General features: G+C 39.7%; 1 protein-coding gene across 8 annotated transcripts in view; it reads left to right on the forward strand.

The window, feature by feature from the left end:
* The first annotated feature begins 13,798 nt into the window (after positions 1-13,798).
* Positions 13,799-19,807, forward strand: part of ALS2 (alsin Rho guanine nucleotide exchange factor ALS2) — a 71,470-nt gene continuing 65,461 nt past the window's right edge. For 7 of the 8 annotated variants that reach the window (XM_053906210.1, XM_019436608.2, XM_019436609.2 and 4 more), the window contains exon 1: positions 14,225-14,336. The gene's annotated coding sequence lies outside the window, so the exon portion shown is untranslated. Of the gene's footprint in view, positions 13,911-14,224; positions 14,337-19,807 lie in introns of those variants that run through there. The other variant, XM_019436607.2, reaches the window with a different exon arrangement.

The raw sequence follows: 19,807 nt of genomic DNA on the forward strand, positions 1-19,807 counted from the left end.
CTCTCTCACCTCACATAGTTAACTTTTTTTTCTTTTTTTGGTAAGAACAATTAAAATCTCTCTGGAAAAAACAAACAAACAAACAAACAAAACTATTCTCCTAGCAAATTTCAAGTACACAGTACAGCATTGTTAACTGTAATCACCCTGCTATACATTAGATCTCCCGAACTTATTCATCCTGCATATCTGAAACTTTGCAGCCTTTGTGTTTTTTTAATGTTTATTTATTTATTTTTGAGAGAGAGAGCACAAGTGGGGGGAGAGGGCACAAAGAGAGGGAGAGAGAGAATCCCAATCAGGCTCCATGCTGCCAGCCCAGAGCCCTACATGGGGCTCCATCCCATGAACCATGAGATCATGACCTGAGCTGAAACAGAGAGTCGGACACTTAACTGCCTGAGCCACCCAGGCACCCCTAAAACTTTGCAGCCTTTGACAGACATTTCCCCATTGCCTCCACCCCCAGCCCCTGGTAACCACTGTAGAACAGCATTTCTGAAATAAATATGGAAATTTAAATATGGTATCAGATAACTTAAGAACTTATTTTTAATTTTGCATGGTGAATATGTTTTAAAACAATCCTACATTAAGGGATGCCTACTCATTAAGGGATTCTACTTTATGGGTAGAATGACATAATTTCCTTGCTCTGAAATATTCCAGAAAAATAATGATGGAGATAAAAAAATTTGGTAAAATATTAATAGTTGTTTAAGCTAAGTGATGGCTATATGGAACTTCATTTTTGTGTGTGTGCTTAAGAATTTTCTAAAAAGAAAGTAGAAAAAGAAGACTATTTTAAAAAGCATATTCACATGAAGTCTATACATTTTGGTTACTTATTTGCTTATATTCCTTCCTACTGCCAACAAAGCAGAAGAGGCTTTAGATAAAAATACAGAAATAATAATAATAATAATAGTAGCAACAGCAACCACATCAGTGCTTGTTCTGTGCCAGACTCCAAGCTGATCCTTCCAACTTCATGACAATGAGTAGATACCACTATTATCCCCACTTGATCATGAAAGAACAGTCTTAAAGAGTTTAAGGAGCTTTCTCAAGGTTACTCAACTAGCAGTAGTAAAAAAATTTTAAGCTCCCCAAACTACCAAATTTCCCAAATTTTATTTCATGATGGCACACTGATAATAGTATTTTTGTTTTGTTTTGTTCTTATTTATATTTTAGTTAATTAACATACAGTGCAATATTGGTCTCAGAAGTAGCATTAAAAAAACCAAAAAACAAAAAACAAAAAACAAACAAACAAAAGAAGTAGCATTCAGTGACTCATCACTTTACATACAACGAACGCCCAGTGCTCATCACAAGTGCCTCCTAATACCTATCACCCATCTATCCTATCTCCCACCCACTTCCCTCTGATAACAGTATTTGTACAAAGAGCACAAAAATCTCAGTTTGGTTGCATTTCTCGTTAATTTTTTGGCCTAAATTTAAATTAGTTATTATACTCAGGATGAACCAGTAATAGGTAAGTGACTCTAGTTCATGAATCAGGAGGAACATGACATCATCTTTGGTCCAAATAAGAGCTATAATGTAGGATTCTTAAATCACATGTCTTCCTTCTTCCTGGAGTAGTTTAACTTGAAACTTTTACATGCTGAGAGTGCTGTCTTCTGACAATAAGCAGAACTGCAAGCATATGGGATCTGAGTCTCCTTTGTTCCTTTAAATGTAGCTATGGTCTTTATTTACAGCATATTACTATTGCATATTCGGTGTGCTATTTGTTTACTTGTACTTAATTTCTACAATGAAGTTGATGGCATAAATTCCAGTGTCATCTTTTTTCACTGCCTTCAAGAAAGAATAACGTTCAAAACTGATGAGTAATTGAGAAAGTATGTGGAGCACAATGACCACATTTCCAAATCGCACAAGTTCTTACTGATTTAGAAGACAATTTCTGGAGCCCTGGAAATTTCTGCTCGAATTGCCAAATGCCCCAATTACCAGTTTTCTAGCTTAAATTCTGTGCTACTGGCTCTGATATTAGATTCCTGCCTCTCATTGAGGCTCTCTCCAAATCGTGGCATTGGCTTCTGAAAGAGCAGTTTATCTGTTGTGAATCAAAACTGTTAACTACAGATGGAACACTCAAGAATGCTAAGTGATTCCATATGTGTAGAACCACATTCTAAAACTACTGGAAAGCAATGACAGTTAAAAAAGACATTTCACTGACAGGTAAAGAAATCTAATTGTGAGGTGTTCTTGTGACAGAATGACTTAGCTTCGTGAAGCAATGCAATTATACTGAACACCATACCAAAAAAGGACCAATTATTTAAAATTGTAGGATTCCTTGGGAAATCTGCTTCTACAGACCATATGTTTTCTCTCTGTTCTTTGCATTTGTATGATTGTTTATTTGTTTTAATTTCTTGAATTTGAATGCACTAAAAAAAAATCCCAGAAATGACTTAAACTGATGTATGGTGCCCACTGAAATGGGGACACTGATTCTATATTTAACTTTCCACCTTCAATATAGCAGTATGATTTTTTAAAAACAGCAATTTAATGTTTTTATAAAAAATAGATTTGTAAATATAGCATAATCAGGTCTATAGCAAGGCATCTTATCACATGTTTAGTCCAAGTCCTCCAGCTATAGGTAGGGAAAAAGTGACAATAATAATCACGCAAACACATGGGTAGTTGACTTGTATTTACTCATAACAATTCTGTGGTCAGAACTATTAAATAATTTGCCCATGGCCACACAAGCAAGAAGTGGTGGAACCAGGATTTGAACCAAGGCAGAGCAGCTCCAAAATCCATACTTTTAACCTATTTGACCATTTTCCTCCTTGATACAATTTGAAAATAGGGAGGTAATCAATCATACCAAAGAATCTCCAGGCCTGTGCCGGTCCTCCCTTCTTTCTTTAGGCACCATTTTTTTATCCTTTCTCACCAAACATTTAGGATACATTATCTCATGAATTCTGTGATGTAGATAATTATTTCCCAAAGTTTAGTTGAGAAAACTGGGGATTGTCCAAAGTTTCGCAGAGTATAGGTGTTAGAATTGGAATTTAAACCCACCAGTATTGGGGTGCCTGGGTGGTTCAGTCGGTTAAGTGTCTGACTTCGGCTTGGGTCATGATCTCATGGCTTGTGAGTTCGGACCCCACATCGGGCTCTGCGTTGACAGCTCAGAGCCTGGAGCCTGCTTCGGATTCTGTCTCCTTTTCTCTCTGCCCCTCCCCACTTGTGCCCTCTCTCTCTCTCAAAAATAAATAAATGTAAAAAAAAAAAAATTTAAACCCACCAGTATTAACTCTAGGGTCTATGCTCTTAACCATGTCTCCACACCATGAACACTCAAAAGTGCTATGAACACTCTTTTCCTCCCACACAGTGGATCCATCAACTTAGCATACTGTTCCCTTGTGTGTGAAAGGAAATTTTGCTTCTTGGTATTCAGGATGATGTCCTAACCCACATGAAAGAACTTCTTCTCTGATAGGAAACATACATGTCTGAAAGTAGAGGTGAGATGAGCACACTCCATCTGCTGTCTTCAACTCCACCCAATTTCTTTCTAGCAGCTCCTCACAGTCAATGCAGAGTCAGAATAATTAGTCCACTACAGAAGTAGTGACTAAAGAATAATGGTACCTTGTACAACTTGACATTGTTAATTTGTGTGGAATGCATTATAAGATGCTCCATAACCTTCCTTAACATTGCCCTAAAGTTTCTTGCTCTGTCAGAGTAAAGTGGTCTAGCCTGGGAACCCGTCCATGCTGACATGTAGTACACTCCACAGTACTAAAAGCAGTAGAGTTTTAGAACTGTTTGAAATGTCTCCTGCAAGTTACTATTGCTTTAAAATATGCATATATTGTGGGTACTTAAATACAAATAAGCACAACTTACAAAAACTTGACCTTTATAGGTCCTTTCTGATCCCAGCAAATTCTGTGGCTGACCCTCCCCTATCTCTTTCCCAGGATGCCTGAACTCCTCTGTCCCTCATTCCTGAAAGCAGCCAGCCTGTACCCACAGCACCACTCAGTGGCCAGGATGCAGAACTGGCCAACTCAACTTTTCTCCCTCTCAACTTCTTTTTCAAAGGAATGACCATCCCAAATCCCAAATCTCTTCTCCCACCACACGTGACTCTTGCCAATTTTCTTTGGACTCTGCCACTCACAGCCAAAGTGATCCCACCTCAGGCAATCTCTGCCTCACATTTACATAATCGTATTTAAAAAATCTTTTTTCTTCTCCTTGTCCAATTACTTAATCAGTTTTTTCCCCTTCAACTGCATTTACCATATACATAAGACTAGCAGTTAGTAGGCATGGGCAAACCAGACTTGGCCTCAAGGCTCTGAAATTTAGAGGGTTTAACCACATTAAAAAACAAAAAACAAGCATTTTAAAACCTGTCAAAATAGACTAGGCCTCTGGCCCTCAGAAATACTATGCCCTCCCCAGCTCCCAGTCCCCAAGAGCCAGTTGGCTCCCGGCCATGGGAGAGCCTTCAGTAACAGCCAGGGAAAGTTGCTGGAGCTGGAGGCCCAAAGTAAGAAAAGCAGATTTAAAAAATAAAAAAGAAACGGAAGGGAGGGAGGGACAAGGACGAGAAGGAGAAAGGAAGGCAGAAAAGTATAATGTATGGGGGCACTGTTTATAGGTCTTCCTTCCTCACTGCTTCCCACCAGTGCCTGGATTGGGATGAGGCAGCAAGGAGCATTAAAAAACCCCACAAAACCCGGTAATCAAGACAAATCAAAATAATAAAGAATCTTATTGCAATATTTTTTTAATAAAATTAAAGATGAATGCAAAAAAAAAAAAAACCAACCCATTGTCAACAAAATACAGTATCGACCTTTTAATAAAGACAAGCTGCTTGTGTGTTTTACAACCCCTCATCGCTGTGCGAAGGGAACAGTAGTTTCCCAATCAGCCCGAGAATCCCGCCGTCGCGTGGCTGTCAGTCCCACTGCCCCAGCAGGGCCGGTTGGTGAAGGTTGACAGGAGTGTGCAAACAGATTGGCAATGCCGGGTTTTATATATAGATGTTTGCCGAGTTGTAGGGATTTTATTACTTTATCCCGATTGATTCAAAATAGGGCAGGATATATTGATCTGTGTAGATATAAGGAGGCACGTTTTCCGCTGTCGCGTCAGGTCCAGTATGGCTGGGCGGACGCTGCTTCCTGCTCGCCCTCCAGTTCCCCTGTGCGATCCAGAGCTCCACAGCTTCCATCCAACTCTCCATCCCTAAAACCCGCTTCTAAGTACCAGCAGTCATGAAAAATTACCCGCTCAATACCAAGGGGTTTTCCTTCTTGTTTTTAAAATTATAAAGTATTACAAAATTATTGCTTTCAGCTGTATGTTTTCATTGCAAATGCACATTATTTGAACAATCTCATAAATCAAAAAACATTTGTGGATTAGTCCAGGAACAAAACTATGATTTACCTCGCTGTTTCTATGGGAAAACATGTTCTAAGTTTCAAACGACTCACTTGCAAATAAATATTTGCTTTTTTGTAGGTTGGGACCTAAATGTTTTCTTTAAATGTTTATATAACAATTTACAAGTTATACATTGTAACACACGCACAAAAAGAGGGCCTTTAGCCCAAACCACTGCTTTTGATTTTTAGCAAAAAAAAAAAAAAAAAAAGTGACGGGTCATGACCAGCTTGAGATCCAGAATGCTAAGATAAGTCAGTAGAACAGGTTTTGTCAACAAAACAGAGACAAGGAAAGAATAAGAGAAGTGTAACATTATTAGGGACAAATTACACAACTCAGATATAGATACAGATATTTAAATATGCTTTAATGGTTATTTACATCTCATAATATAGACTTTATGAATATATATCTCAGCAACTCTCATATAGCCATATGCTTCCATTCTAAAAATAACATGTTAGCCATCTACTTGCCTACATCTGGTGATTAGTCATTCAATCCACTAATTATTCCTAATATGAGATGAGTAGAAGCATTTCTATTTAAATAATTCCCCTAAATTACAATGTCATCAGCAGATCTTTGCTCCTCATTTGAGACATTACCCTCTTTCATGAAGTTCAGCCACAGGGTAATGTGCTCCCTGATGTCAGTGAGAGTTGGGTACCCCTATCTTGTCCTTCAGCCATTTAGAATCTCAGCATCTGTTTTTAAAACAAAGGTCTAAGTTATTTTTAACTACCCTTCTTATCAGGAGAGAAACCTAATCTAATTCAGTAAGAATAAAAAGTGTAAAACACTCAGCTTCTATTTTAATGGTTAAGTAAAACAAGATACACAGACTAAAACTCTACTTTGAAGGCCCAAAAGGTTTTTCTGTGTTATATTTTAAAAATTCCTCTTTGATCACTTCTCAAAGTTCCCCTACATACCTATGGAATGAAGGCTACATTCTTCAGCCTGGCTTCTCACAACCTGACTATCCTGCCCTGTTTACCTCTGTTCCCCAGTCATCCACTTACTCTTCACTGCATTCACACCTCAATGTCCAACAAACCTTCCCTGCTGTTGTGACTGAACTTTCCCGTGTTCTCATCTGATATGTTCCTCCCTCCCCTGGACCTGTTCCTCCTTCAAGTCCTACCTGAGGTTACAGCTCTGCTCTGAACCTTTCCTTGCTTCTGTGATCCCTCTCCCACCACTACCCCCAGTCTCTCTCAAGGCTGAACTCCTGGATCACTGATCGTCTCAGGTGTGCATTCTAATCATTGTTTTGATTGTTTTCCTAACAAGTTAAGTATCTTCTTTGAGGGCATGAACTATATCTTATACTCCATTCAGATTGGCTGTTAATTAAATAATAGCATTTATATATGTGTGTGAATGCAGCCCCACCCCCACACATATACACATACATGTACAGGGTGGGAGCCTAGAACCAGTGTTTACTTGTTCATTTTGACCCTACTCTGAGGCATGTCCTTGTATACTGCCCTCCCATGAATGTCATTCTCAGTTTCTGATCCTGGCCTTTACTAACCCTGTTACTTCTTTTCTGTCAACCTCTATCATCTCTTTTTTTGAACTCTACTTTTTATCTTAGTCCTGAACTCTCTATTCTACAACTGATCCAGGAGGAGCTGAAGTAGGGGGAAGATAGGATTTGGAGTTTGAAGATCTAGACCTCGGTTGGAGACCCTCTCCCACTTAGAGTAGTTCAATTAACTTGGAAAGTCAGAGGGCCCCAATTACTTCATCTGTATTTTAGGAATGATTATACCAATCAGGTTGAGAATAAAATACGCATGAAACATTTTGCAAATAGCATAAAATATACTGTATTGCAATATTATTAAAATTAGCCCAAATAGCATTACTTCCCAGAGGCTTCATCACCCCTGCCTCCCCGCCCCCCCCCCCCCCCCATTCATACAAGAACTCACTGATTGCCCCAGGGCAGGTAAACCATTGCCTTCAATCCTTTTGCCCTTTGAGTGCAGGAGGATCCTTGTCTTCTGTGACTTCTAAGGATAGGATTGTGGGAGAATCACTCCTCAGTTCCTCTCAGCAGCCAATCAGAGGATATGAATTAGAACCAATGTCAGTCAGGGTGGTTTATGTCTATAACAATGAACTGCATTTCAACAAATTGGTAAATTGCTAGATCTCAATAAACAATTTTATTGAACAATTACTAAAGTGCAAGGTGCTGTGCTATTCTCTAGGGAATTTAAAAATGAGAAAAACACTATCTGGGAGCTTAGAATCTAACAAGAGAGACATACAGGTTTGCAAATTAGTATAATATATGTCATGCTAAAAAAACCCTATATTTATAAACAGATTCAACTCAGATTGTGTGCTGTCAGTATTGAGTGTATGACAATCTATAGAAAGACATGTTTGAATATCTTTTCTTCTTTGCAAGGTCATATTCTTTCCAATAGGAAATCTAGGTTTACCTTCACATTAACTACTTTTTTTCCTTTGCAAGGTCACATTCTTTCCAATAGGAAATCTAGGTTTGCCTTCATATCAACTATTTGTGCTTTATTGTTGTTGTTTTTAATGCTTGGGCTTTGGGTACCTATTCTATATCTTGACTCCACACCCCCTCCAGCTACTGCCCCAAGTTTATATCTCAGTTCACAACAAAACTTCTTGAAGGTGCTGTCTTTACTTTCTTACCTCCTATTCTCTCTTTAAGTCGCCCTCAATAAAACCTCTGCATCTACTGCTCCACTGAACTTGCTCTTGCCAAGTCACCAGGCAGTCCATCTTATCAAATCCAAATGCTTATTAGACCTTATCTCTACTGTTTAGCAACATTCAACACCATTTATGTCACTCTTCTTGAAAGCCTCTTTGATTTCTGTGAAGTGGGCACTTTCCTAGTTTTCTTCCTACTTTTGTGGGGACTTCTCTGCAATTATCTTTCCTGCCTCCTCCTCTGATCAACTTCCAAGTTTGGGCAACCCCATGCACAGTCCTTATCTCCAGTTTCCTCCCAGATAATTTCATCTAATCCCTTCAGCTTTGAATGGCACCTATGTGCAAATGACTCTCAAATCTCTATCTCCAGCCCCAATTTCTCCCTAGAAGACCAACTGCCAATTTGACATTTCCCCTTGGATGCCAAAAAGGTATCCCAAAGTCATATGCCAAAAACAGACCCCTTGAACCAAGCTGAGATGCTTCTTATTAGTCTTCTCTAGTTCAGAAAATGGATTTCCTATGAATCAGTTGTTCAAGAAGAAAACTCAGGCAGTATATGAATTGAATATCATGTCTGATCCATCATTAAATTATGCCAATTCTGCTTCCAGAGGATATCTCAAATCTATCTAATTCTCAGCTCTGAAAAGTGATGTAATCTGGTAGCAATGTGTTAGTTCAAATAAAGGCAAATACATAATTTTAAAAAATCTATCTAATTCTCAATTCGTACTGTGATCACCCTAGTCCAAGGCATCATCATCTCTCCTTTGACTTAATGCAATACTTCCTACTTAGTCTCGCTGTTTCTATTCTTACTCTCCTATAATATATTCATTCAGAATGAACTTAAAAATATTAATATTACTAAATCTCAATCGTTACATAAGCTTCTTTTTAATATTCTGTGTAATGAAGTAGGAAGTACACATAAAGCACTATACAGAATGAACTTTTTCAAAAGTATAAATCAGATCAGATGATTTCCCCACTTAAAACTTTCTTCCGATGATTTCCCTTACATTTGGAATAAAAACAAAATCATATCCTGGCCTACCAACCCCTACATAATCACTACAACCTCATTTGCTACCACTCTTCTCTCTCATACACTCTGCTAGATATTTTTGCCTTCTTTCTGTTTCTCAAACACAAGTATTTCCCCCACTCAGAACCCAGCAGGATTCTGAACTAGAGTCTCCCAATCTTTTCAATTTCTAAATAGAGGAGTGTCTGGGCTCCTGGGTGGCTCAGTCGGTTAAGCGTCTGATTTTGGCTCAGGTCATGGTCTCATGGTTTGTGAGTTCGAGCCCTGCGTTGGGCTCTGTGCTGACAGCTCAGAGCCTGGAGCCTGTTCTGGATTCTGTCTCCCTTTCCCTCTGCCCTTCCCCCACTCACACTCTGTCTCTCTCAAAAATAAATAAACATTAAAAAAAAATTGAATAGAGGAGTGTCCCAGGGCTCAGGCCTCAGACTACTACCTCACTTTTCCATCAACAAGTTCCAAAGCCCTGCTTTCTCCTTTAACACAAGACTCCTATATACAACTGCCTACTTGACAACTCCATTCAGATGCCTAATAACCATATAAACTATAACATGCTCAAATATGAACACATGGTACCTCCTCTCCATTTCCCCATACGTTCCCCCCCGCCCCCCGTCTTGCCCATCTCAGTGAGTGACAACACATTTCCACCAATAACTTAGGCTTTAATTTCTCTTTCTCTCAAAGCTCATGCCTAATCCATGAGCAAATATTTAGGCCCTACTTTCAAAATACATCAGGAATATAACTCCTTTTTGCCTTTTCCTCCATTGCCACTCTAGGCCAAGCCAATATGACTGCCTCAACTATTGCAATAGCCTCTTTCTGATCTCTCTGCTTCCACTCAAACTCTTACACTCTGATCACTCTGCACAGAGCAGAAGAGTCATCTCTTTAAAACAGCATCCAGATTACAACAACCCCAAGGATGGCCCTGCAGCGTTGCCCATATCATTCAGATAAGCCCAAAGTCCTTTCCTTGGCCCAAAGGATCTGTCCCCAGACCACATCATTATCTACCTGATATTCTCTTATCTCTTACCTTTCCACCTTTTTAAATTCGGCTCTAGTCTCACTCAGCTTCTTTCAAACTTTTCTCATTCAGCTCCAGCCACACCACCCTCCTAGCCTTTGCTAGTTACAGACTGTCAGATATCCATAAGGTTTGCCCTGGCTTCTTTACAGATCTGTTCAGATATGTTACAGTCCTTTTAGAAGAGAGATTTTTCCTGCTAACCTTATATAAAATTGCACTCTTTTCTATCTACTCTCTTACCTTTATTGTTCACAACATTAATATGTGCTTATGTGCCACATACCATTCTAAAAAATTTACATGTAAACCTTCCATCACCCTGTAAAGTAGATAACTACCCCTGTTTTGTAGATGAAGAAACAGAGGTACACAGAACCAAATAACTTGTGCTAAGGTCCCAAAGCTAGTAAGTGCTGGAGCTGAGATTTGAACCTAGGCTGTCTGGCTAAAAGCATGTGCTTTTAGTATTGCACTATTTTGCCTCTTTATAGCCCAGTCACCACCATATTCGTTTATTAGTTCTCACTCTTCCCACTTGTTTCAGGTGTTGCTGCATAACCAACCATCCCAAAACTTAGCGGTTAAAAGAAACAATTTCTTATTTTTTTGCAAATTTGGGCCAGGAATTCGGGCAGGGCTTGAATAGGCTGTTCTGCTCCACTTGCCACTGGCTGGTGTCACTCATCTGCATTCAGCAGTAACTGGGCTGGCCTGGAAGGTCCCAGAAGGCTCCGCTCATATTTTGGCACTATAATACTCTTCCTCGTGGCCTATCTCTCCACATTGTCTCTTACCAACCTGTAATATAGTTGAAGCTTTTTTAGAGCATGGCAGCTGGCTTCTCAGAGGGGGATGTGGAAGCTGCCAGTTGTGTAAGGCCTTGATTCAGGAGTCTCAGAACTTCATTTCTGCCATATTCTGTTAGTTAAAAAAAAATATCACAAAACTAGCCCATATTCAGGTGAAGAGGAAATAGATTTCATCTCTTGACATCAACAGTGGCATTTGTCTACATGGAGGGAGGAATTAATAGCTGCTATCTTTAGAGACTATCTTCCACACTACCAAAGTGCAAGTTCCACTAGAGCGGAGATCCTTGTTTGTTTTGTTCATTATCATGCCTCTTTAGTGCCTAGAATAATGCCTGACACATAATAAGTGTGCAATAAATATTTAGTCTAAGAATTAAGGGACAGGTGAAAGAAAGTCTGAAAAGGTAAAGGAAAGGTCTGAAGGGGTAGGGGTAAAACCCAGAAGGAGTGTGTCCCAGAAATCAAGGAGGAAATGAGGGAAAGGAAGACTGAAAATTATATACTTCTTTTCACATTTAGAAGTTTTTTAAATAAATAAAAAGTATATTCAAACCACATTTGTAACGTTACAAACTCAAACAGTGAAATATGCCATAGAGTGAAGAGTGAGTTTTCCTCCCACCTTTGTTCCTAATTCTCCTTTCCAGTGTCAGTAACCTTTTAATGTATCCCTTCAGAGCTCATATACGCTTATAGAAAGAAAAGGATATATACCTTTGTCTCTCAAACACACACACCTAACACACAATTGGTGGACTACAATAAACATGACTCAGCATTTACCTTTTTTTAATCTTAACAACCTAACTTCCAGACCATTCCATATCAATACATATAGATTACTCTTTCTTTTAAATAGCTGCACAGAGTGGCTCCATTCTGAGACTGTATCACTAGATTCCAAAATTAGGAGGTGACTACTGGTTTCAGTAGGTCTGAAAAAGTAGAGATTGCAGACTGAGATGAGGAAGATTGGAAGGTTAGAAGGTAAAGGGAGAAAAGTAGGTTGCAAACAAAAGAAGGACAGAAGAAAAAGACATTAAAAATGTGATAGGTAGGAACAGGCTTATACAGTGAGAAATAAGAGTAATAAGAGAGGGGTGCCTGGGTTCAGTCAGCTGAGCTACCTTGATTTCAGCTCAGGTCATGATCCCAGGGTGGTGGGATAGAGCATGGAGCCGGCTTAAGATTTTCTCTCTCTCTCTCTCTCTCTCTCTCTCTCTCTCCCTCTGCCCCCTCCCCTGCTGGCATGCTCTCTCTAAAATTAAAAAAAAAAAAAAAAAAAAAGAGTGGTAAGAAAACCAGAGATTGAAAATATAAAAAAAGGAAAAAAGGAAAAGAAAATATACAAAAAGGAAGGGATAAGTAATGGGGCAAGATCTCTAAGGGGATTGGAAGGGATCCTGAATTCAGGTGGAGGGATACATCTTGACAGGACAGAATGTCTCTTCTAAAGAGAAAGAGGGAGAAGGAAAGGAAGGTAAGGGCTGTAGGTAGGTTTTGTAACAGTGTTTGGTGGGGCTTAGGGAAGTTCATCCCTAGTAGTCTCAATTTCCTCGGAAACGTAGGAGACGGTTTTTAAATTATTTTTAAAACTGTTTGCCAAAGGGGGTGGGTGGGTAGAGCTCAGATAGCATTGTGGGGGGTCGGGAATGGAAGGCAAAGGGAAAAGAAGAAATTCCTAGTAGCGATGTGTTAAGGATTTGTTTAGGTTTAGCAAGATTGCTGGGCTACAGGGAAATCCCTACTGAAGTTGAACACCTTTGGTTTGCAGTGCTGCCAATTCTCAGGGTTACGTTGTTTTCAGCCATGGTACAAGAGTGGACAAGGTTGTCTAAATTGTTGCAGACTAACGATTTTGCGGGTGGGTGGAGGATCAAGGAAGCAACTGAGTTGAGGGTGAACGTGATCGACCCATTTATGCAGGAACTTCAGAAGGTGACTGCATTATCCGTCGCTGATGGTCTGAATACAGGTTTGCAGGCCCAGCGATGGCACTCTGCCTAACAGCAGAGTTCGTACCCACTGCATACCAAGGGTGGCAAGCTCCGGAAAATCTTCCTGAGGGGACTTGCCAGCTGCGAGCTGAGTCGGGGTGGGGCTGTGGCTACGACAAGCAAACTGTCGTGAAACTGTGTGCTGAGCACGCAAACAAGTTTTACTCAGACTGTACACTGGGAACCCTGTGGGGAATCATAAAAGATACCAATTCATTGCCTCCTAGCCCACTTCACCCTTCGGGGCTGCAACCAAGTAAATAACAGTGTGGACGCCGCGTGGCGATGACGTCATCTGTAGTGGCGGAAACAACTACTGTTAGTGTATAGTCCATGGAAGCAGTTTGAAAATATTTTCACATTTTCCCTGTAAACAGTAGCAAACTTATCATCTGACTTTTGCCGTTTGAAGTGGCAGCAAAATGTCTGCAGCTCCCAATCACGCTCATCACCACCTGTTACCATGGAAGCGGTCGGGTAGTTAGGACCCGACGACTGCGTGTTACATCATCGCTCAAGCGCTTTTAAGGACTGGTGGCTCCGCCCTGTCCTAAGGGAGGGGCAGTACTCCTGAGGGCTTTACCCACAGTGCCTAAGGCCTCTTGGCTAATTTTGATCGCTATCAGACGCCGTCGGCGTCTAACCCTACCTATTTTTCAGCGGCAATCCCCGAGCACCTTCACCCAAGCTAGCCGCCCTGCAACCCCGCCCCTTCACGGAGGCCCCGCCCCTCGTGAATCAGCTGATCTCAGGGACCCGCTGGGTTGTGAAGCTCGCGCCGGATGCAGACTGGGGTGCTGCGGGTGGAGCGTCAGGTGAGCGAGCGTGAGTCCCCGCTCGGCCCTTGGCTTCGCAGGGCTGATAGGCCGGGCTGTCCTGTGTGCGGGAGGCCGGGGGTCCCAGAGAGAGGCGAAGGCGCAGGCCGAGGCCCGGGAGCGCCCTTGGTGACTCACAGAGACGGCGCCCGCGTCTTCCAAAAAGCCTGCGTCCGACCGACGGCGCCTGCCCGCCAAGGAGCACCCGTGGCGGCCCCTTGTCCCGGCCCCAGGTTCTCTCACTCGCCCCCCCACCTCCCTCCTCAGACGGGCGCCACTGCATTGGTCTCAGCGGCGCGAAAGTGTTTCACGACCCCCCCTTCCCGCTTCCACCCACGCTGCCTACTTTACTCATTCATGAGGATTTATTGACTATCCACTCCAGACGCCTAGCAGGTACACCGGAATCCCTGGCCTCGAACCTCGGTGAGTGTCCCAGACGGGTTTGCTCCAGGATGCAGATCTCGGTGAGGGGTGGACCTAGGGTTTCCGTGGCTCGAGAGGGCGGTTGCAGAAAATGAAAATGACTCTGATATTAAAAATTAGTAGTTTAAGCAAGTCCTTTGGCGTGTCAAGTGAACCATCAGAGGGTGAGAAGTTCTTTGAAGGAACGAAGGCAGGAAAGTAACATAGGGTCTCATTAGGAAGTTGTACTGACGCTGGTGTTGGTCTTTTGGGTAATAGGGCTACTTTAGAGACAAGCAGCTATAGGTTGGCAGAAGTGTTGTACTCCTGCTTAGGGCTTTGATAATGAGGGAAGAAGAAAAACACACTGGCTGAAGCGGCATATTCAAGAACAGTATTCTCTCTAGTTTAGGAGGGAAAAGGAAATAACTGTTAAACACAAACGCAGATCCTTAGTCTATTGCCTTTTAGATTTGTTCGTGGCCGTAAATGCTCTTTAAGGATTTAAAGAATAAAATTGTGTGATGTGTGTTTATTCTGAACAGGTATCAAAATTCAGTAAGGTTATTGGCCCAGTTTTTCCCCCAGTTTATCATAAATATGAATGATTTGGAGTGACCACTTGACCTTTGAGTTAATGAGTTAACTAAGCAATTTAAAGCAGTAAAAATTTGGCTTTTACAGTAAATTGGAGTATTTTAATCTCAATAATATAAGCATAGTGGTTAAGATCCTAGGCTTTGGATATGGGCATACCTGACATCATATCCACTTATATCTTTGATTTGGGGAAAGTTACTTCTCTGTATCATTTTCTTTAATTCTAAATTGAGAATTAAGGTACCTTCCTCATAATAGCATCTCTACGTTTAATGGTCCGTGTATATCTGTTAGAGTGTCTGGCACTGGTAAATATTCGGTACATAATTACCTATTTTTATAATAATTTCTTCCACTATTTCATGACCCACACTGGCTCACTTTCTTCTAAGTGGGAAAGAGCACTGAATATTTTTAGAGAAAAACTATAATTCACTTTTTATTTTTTAATTTATTTTATTATTTATTTATTGTTTGTTTTTAAATGTTTGTTTATTTTTGAGAGAGGGAGAGAGAGAGGGAGAGAGAAAGGGAGGGGCAGAGAGACAGGGAGACAAAGGATCAGAAGCAGGCTCTGTGCTGACAGCAGCAAGCCCTATGTGGGGCTCAAACTCATTAACCCTGAGATCATGACGTGAGCTGAAGTTGGACACTTAACTGACTGAGCCACCCAGGCGCTCCTATAATTCAGTTTTTAATTCAAGGGATGGTTTCCAGATAATTTTATGACACATTGACTTATAGTTACAGAAAATATGATTTCTGGTTGCTCTGTATAACTTTGGTATTCAGTAAGGGTATTTTAATGTGGAGGAGATGCTTTTGAAATCTATACCTAGTTTAAATTTGTTACTTAGGGGGCGCCTGGGTGGCTCAGTCAGTTAAGAGTCTGACTTTGGCTCAGGTCGTGATTTCTCGGTTTGTGGGTTCGAGCCCCGCGTCGCGCTCTGTGCTGGCAGCTCAGAGCCTGGATCCTGCTTTGGATTCTCTGTCTCCCTCTTTCTCTGCCCCTCTCCTGCTCACACTCTCTCTGTCTCTCAAAAATAAATAAACATTTAAAAAAAGTAAATTTATTAGTTTGCAAACTATAACTAGTATTGGCATATTCAAGGTTCATAGTTGTAGCAAGAATAATTCAAAGGTGTTTGACAGTATTAACATTTGAAAAGATAATGATCAAGAAAATAAAGTACCAAATGGGTCATTTTGGTGGTGGTGGGAGGTAGGGTTCAGTTGCATCATGCAAGCCTCTTGTTTCTTAAGTAGATACAAGCAATGTGAACTGGAATCCCTTCTGCCCAGATTGCAGCCTTTCAAAATTTAGGTTATCATTTGAGACGTCTTTGGTCATTTTGACTGTTAAAGACACAAGAGTGTGTTAAAAACTTCACCAAGACATGATTTCAGTTTCGTGTGGGTAGGTGGAAAGAGTACTATTAAACTACTTTTTTTATTAAAAAACATGGGTTTGATGCAGTATTGCTGCATCCATTCTAAAGGAGTTTCCAAAGAATATTTCTGACTTGTAAAAACCTTCTATAATCCTGTATTAACATGACACTAGGTAAGGTATGAGTTAAAAAAAAAAAAACAAAAAACAACCACAAAGGAAGGTAAAGAGTGGTGATTATTGAGATGGTGTAAAAGAAGGCCTGTTTTTGTGTAGTATGAGGTTGAACCCCTTTCTCAGACACTCAGAGGAGTGCTGTGAGGATTTTAATGACTTTTAGATCATTTAGCCCTTTTTATAATTTTGTGGAATTAAACCTTGCACATAGTCCAACTGTATGAGAGATTTTTCTGGTAGAGCTTTTTGGTTTTTTTTTTAAACAATTTTTTTTCTTGTCACTCTTCTCCATTGATCACCAGATGATTCAGTCATCAGTGATAAGAAAGTAGTAGATTTTGTAGGATATCAGTCCTTAAGAAAATACACCAGGGTAACCACAAATAAAATAGTAACAAATTCTGGCATGGTTCTTTTTAGTGTTGCATTTATTTTCCTATACCAATCTCTTACTCATTCCTCTGTGTATATCATAGTGCTGTCTTTACCTTATGTCTTGATGTTTCTTGCATCACACAATTGGTAGATAAGCTGAACAGTTGATAAAGTAGCTGAACTAATTGATCCAAGTGGGTAGAACAAAAATATTTAAATTAGTCAGGTAATTACTCCTTGTGTGGGCTCTTGTAAAGTTATTCTTTAATGTATTAAAGACTTTTTTTTTTTTTTTGAAGGAAACGTATAGTTCTCTCAACTCATGAGAAAAAGACTGGGTCTGTTTCATAGAATTTCACTTGGCTGCCAGTGAATTATGTTCAAAGAGATCAACTTTAGTCTCATTAATTCCACAAATTATTCAACTCATGCTTCCATTATTACATATTTAAACTATAAAAATTATTAAATACAAAGATTTTTTTCTTCTGAGTCATCATGCATTTCTTTGTTTCACATGAACTCCCTATTAGGAAGGTGGGGGTTAGACCCAATAATGGCATCTGGGTGGGTAACTTTCATTCCAGGGTTCTTCCACAACTTAAATTTTTGTTGAGCTGAATTCTTAACTAAACTTAGGACAATTGCCCAAGCAAATATGTAACAAAGATGATAATAGCAGCTCTTAAAATAGCAATAAAGTAAAATAATCCAGCTGCACTTTAGTGGGAAAGGGATAAACTGTGGTTTATTAATACAATGAAATACTATCCCTTAGTAAAAATGATGTATACTTATTAATGTGGATATATCACAAGTGTATAATAGTGAAGAAGCAAGTTGCTAAAGGATGTATATGATATGCATTTATGTAGTTTTTTTTCTTTTTTCTTTTTTTTTTAAGTTTATTTTTGTGAGAGAACATGTGCATGCTCGCATGCGCTGAAAGTTGGGGGGGGGGGAAGAGAGAGGGAGAGAGAGAGAGGGAGAGAGAGAGAAAGAAAGAATCCTAAGCAGGCTCCACACTGTCAGCACAGAGCCCAACTCTGGTCCTGTTCTCAGGAACCAACCATGAGATCATGACCCCAGCTGAAATCAAGAGTCAGATGCTCAACAACTGAGCCACTCAGGCACCTGGCATTTATGTAGTTTTAAAACAGTATAGCTTACATTGGTATATATTGATACATATGTATCTAATGAAAGTACATGAAAGTATAAGACCGTATATGGAAATGAGACACATTAAGTTTAGGAATAGTGGCTAACTCTGGGAGATAGGTTTGGGTGGTGCTCTTTCAGAAATCTGTGTAACTTTTCCTTCTATTTTAAAAACAGCTGGAGCATTTTGAATATAAAAATACGTTAATATATGTTAAAACTGAGTGATGGGTAGGTACATGGATTTGCTCATTTTTTTTACAGATTTGTGTATGATTTACAGTTTGTACCATCCCTGGACTGGTGGCCAGTTTTTGTAAATAAAGTTTTATTGGAACACACACACACACAGTTTGTGAAACTAGCACTTGAAAAATTTTAATTTAAATTCTATATAATTAAAGAGAAATTTTGTAAAAATACAATTTTTATTGGGGTACCTGTATGGCTCAGTTGGTTAAGAGTCCAGCTCTTGGTTTTGGCTCAAGTCATGATCTCACGGTTCGTGAGATCAATCCCTGTGTCCAGCTCTGCGCTGATAGCACAGAGCCTGCTTGGGATTCTCCTTCTCTCTCTGCCCCTTACCCCCTCAAATAAATAAAACATTTTTAAAAAATACAGTTTTTATGTGTAATTAGGGCTTTCTTCCAGTATGTTTTATTTTACTTTTTAGTCTCAAAGTAGTTGACTCTGGAAAAAATAATTCTTTTCTTTCTACAATAGGGAAAGAATGTGTCAGTGTAGTTCCACCGTGTAAAGCTTTTCTAAGGAGAGAAGACCAATTATTTAGTCAATTTTATTTTCCTGTTTGACTTGTGCCCCTGGGAAAATGCTTTTCTTAAGATGAGGAATACTGCTTCTTATAAGGCTGCAGAGGAATTTAAATTCTAGAGACTCTTGGGGAATGCAGGCATATACTGATCATGACCTCTCAAAGGATAGGGAAGCAGATTATATCATAAAACCCTAAAAGGAATTTGATCAGAGTGACTCAGATGCAAAATTACCACAGATATCATGTGGTCATTAACACTTTTTAAAGTTTGGGTTGGTTATATTTTATTACAATGTGGTAAAACTGATTTTATACTGTGAATGCGGTGTCTAGTTATTGCTCAAAGAAAATTAATTCTCTCTTTATAGGTATCAATAAGTAAACATGATGAGAATGCGTTAAATGGTTTGAGTAGTGAATAATAAATTTAATAGCCAGTTCCTAGTATAACCTCAGTGTTTAAACTTGTGAGTTAAAAATATTTCATTCCTGATCAAGAATACCTGTTGCTAGCTCTTTAAAAATAAGTGAAACCTATATCTCCAGAGCACTGTTTTTTGGCATGTATACTCCCTGTCGAGTTATGTGGCCTTGTGATTACCTTAAGCTCTAGATGTTATTGATTGATAAAATAAGCCAACATGCTTTGAACCGTGTTTCTGTAATATTGCCTTTTTTAGAAAAAATTGTGGCCATTTAAATGAAAGAACAGTGGCAAAATATTAAAGGAATAAACAATTTGTATCAGCAGTTATATTCTATCATATAATAACAGACACGAATTGTTGCAGTACCTGAGAATTTGAAATTCAATTCCTGGTATTTTTTTTTTTTTCTAAATATAATTTATTGTCAAGTTAGCTAACATACAGTGTATACAGTTTGCTCTTGGTTTTGGGAGTAGATTCCCATGATTCATGGATTACATACAAAACCCAGTGCTCCTCCCAACAGGTGCCCTCCGCAATGGTCATCATCACCCATTTCCCCTCACCCCGCCTCCCCTTCAACCCT

The sequence above is a fragment of the Panthera pardus genome, unplaced genomic scaffold, assembly GCF_024362965.1.
Source record: "Panthera pardus isolate Hobbes unplaced genomic scaffold, ASM2436296v1 HiC_scaffold_10, whole genome shotgun sequence".
In the NCBI taxonomy this organism is placed as follows: domain Eukaryota; kingdom Metazoa; phylum Chordata; class Mammalia; order Carnivora; family Felidae; genus Panthera; species Panthera pardus.